Genomic DNA, 3,162 nt, shown 5'->3' with positions numbered 1-3,162 from the left:
TTCACGTGATTTTACAGTAAAAGTATAATTTACACCATAAATTGACATTCACAGAATTCTCTGTGTGATGGTTTGATGGTTTATCATTGAAATAAAAGTTTCTTTGTTTTTTTCTTATCAGTTACGTATGTACATTAGGGTTTTATGTTACATCTTGTGTTGTTAAATTAATGTTTATTGCATTATTTTATTGTCGTGTGTTATCATGATTGTGTCTATATATTTAGTATTTACTTCAGCTTGTGGAAAAGCTACTAGTGATGAACTTTGAGGACTTTCTCTTTACTACCTGTGTTTTAAGGTCACTGTCAGTATATTATAAAGATAAAAATTAGTCATTTTTTATATATTAACATAATATCAGTTAAAACAAAGTTGAATCTGTAAAACTTAAAATGTTCTGGACACCACAACTGCCAGTTTTTTACCATATATTTCAAGTATTAATATTTTTTTACAGTGTAAAGGTGAATAGGAGCAATAGTGAATTCTATTCTAATCTATTGTTTTTACCTAATTTGACTCATAATGACTCATGGCATTTTTCTATCCTGTTTTGACATATTTCCAACTTTTAAATAGAAATAGGATATGGAAGGGCTTGTATCCTCTTTTAAACACCAAATATACCAAACACACTCTCATTGCAATTCATAACCATCTTATATTTCGGTTGCTACTTCATATGAATTTGTACAAGCTCATTCATAAAACTCATATGAAATGTTCGAGAACATTCTATTGGACAAAACGTGGGACACGCCTTTGAGTGCAAGATGATGTCATCAATATTCTTGGTCAGTTTTTCCAAAAGATTTGTCTGTTGACTTCAGTCAGTGAGTAATGTAACGAAAGCCTCTTAAAGCTGCAGACATGGACTAAATGTACCTTTTGATTTCAAGAATATATAACATTCAGTCTTTTCAAAGATTTGATCCCACTAACCAAGAGAACTTTGGTGAATCCAGCGATTAGTTTCTTCTCGAAACCCCGGACTTGCATCCGATGGCGAGTGAAAGGTCTGAAGTCTGAAACTACACAAGGTATCATTGCATGAACATACAGTGCATGTTTAAAGAGAATAGTTGTTACCTTTAGTAAAGAGTCCAATTCTCACTATTAACCAGTTGCTTATTAGCATGCATATTAGGATATTGGCTTTTTATTAGTACTTATAAAGTACATATTAATGCCTTATTCTGCATGATCATATTCTACATCCCTTAATCCACCCAATACCTAAACTTAACAACTCCCTTACTAACTATTTATAAGCAGTAATTAGGAGTTTATTGAGGAAAAAGTTATAGTGAGAATTGGAACCTAAAGTGTGTCCAAAATTGTAAATCCTGTCATCCTTTACTCACCCTCCAAACCTTTACGACTTACTAGTGAGAAATGCTCATCATCATCTTACTCTGAGTGAAAGAAAAAGACAACCTTTTCTATTAACGTCCCATTTTTATCCGTACGAAACCCAATGCATGACTAGTCTTTTTTGCTGCATTTGCATGTATATGATTCATAAACACAGTCATGCTTACACATCCAATACAGTTATTTTTTTCTTGTATAAGAAAGCCCAATTAAGTAGGGCCTATCTGTCTGTAGTAATGAGACAGAAGGCCTTTTGTATGACTAGTCTTTTTACTGTAAGGGAACATGGAAAATCTGTAAGAAACAGCACACATGACACAAATACAGTCTGTCATTTAGAGAGTATTTGGCTCGGTTTCCAAGCCAGGCCTCTGAAATGGCTTCCATGTGTGAGAGTTGAGAGGAGAGGCAGATCTCGGCGGGTTTGCTTTGTCTGAGAGCTCTTGGCATCGACGCAAGGATTCCTGAAAGCCCAACAGCTCCCTGACTCAGAAGCACACGGACGCCCTGGATGAACTTCCCGATGGAAGTACGAGAGTCAGATCTAGGGTTTCTCCGGTCAGGAAATGAGTCACACTTTTATTCCCCCATTCATCCGCAGACGTTCCCACCTCTCCTTCATCCCGAGAGCCTCGTGGCAAAGGGCTGAAGCTCCCACTTTAATCTGTCGACTCAATTATTTAACCCACAAATCAAACGCGGGCGCCATCCTGCAATCCGGTCTGCAACCGAGCGCAACACTGACTCAGTATCGCCACTATTCCTGATTTAAAACTCTTCACAAAAATACAAAACAGTGATGTACATCCTGTGCTCTTGAGTTTAAAGGGATAGTTCTCCCAAAAATGAAAATCGCCCATGATTTACTCACCTTCAAGTCATCCTAGGTGTATATGACATTCTTCTTTCAGACGAATACAAACTATATTAAAACATGTCCTGGCTCTTCCAAGCTTTATAATTGCAGTTAATTGTTGTTTCTGTTTTGAAGTTCATAAAAGTGCATCTATCCATCATAAAAGTGCATCTATCCATCATAAAAGTGCATCTATCCATCATAAAAGTGCATCTATCCGTCTAGAAAGTGCATCTATCCATCATAAAAGTGCATCTATCCATCATAAAAGTGCATCTATCCATCATAAAAGTGCATCTATCCATCATAAAAGTGCATCCATCCATCATAAAAGTGCATCCATCCATCATAAAAGTGCATCCATCCATCATAAAAGTGCATCCATCCATCATAAAAGTGCATCCATCCATCATAAAAGTGCATCTATCCATCATAAAAGTGCATCCATCCATCATAAAAGTGCATCCATCCATCATAAAAGTGCATCTATCCATCAAAAGTGCATATATGTACTTATATATATATATATGTAAAAATATGTACTATTCATGATCTAGAAAATATACAGCATATTATTTACCGTTTGAGTTTTGATAAATCATCTTCTTGCTGTGTGTAGCAGATGACTAAGCAATCTAAAATAGTTTTAGCTAAATAACAGGTCTGGATCTCCATCTTTTTACCACATTACGACAACAAGCACTTGAACACTTGAACGCAACACACTGGTAAATACACCAGTTCACAAGTGGAAAATATCATCTTTTCCATAGTACATGCACGCACCATAAATCTCTTGACAAACTTAGGCCTAAAAGACGTAAAAGACATTTATATATATACAAAGTAAAAGATGTAGATTGTACTGAATGCCAGCTTAGTTTCCTCAAGATAAGGATTTATTGAGTCCACATGTCATGCAAACAAGA

Source organism: Rhinichthys klamathensis, unplaced genomic scaffold (genome assembly GCF_029890125.1).
Source record: "Rhinichthys klamathensis goyatoka isolate OS25496 unplaced genomic scaffold, OSU_Roscu_1.1 h1tg000352l_1, whole genome shotgun sequence".
Classification (NCBI taxonomy): domain Eukaryota; kingdom Metazoa; phylum Chordata; class Actinopteri; order Cypriniformes; family Leuciscidae; genus Rhinichthys; species Rhinichthys klamathensis.
Note: the sequence above shows the minus strand (reverse complement) of the source record.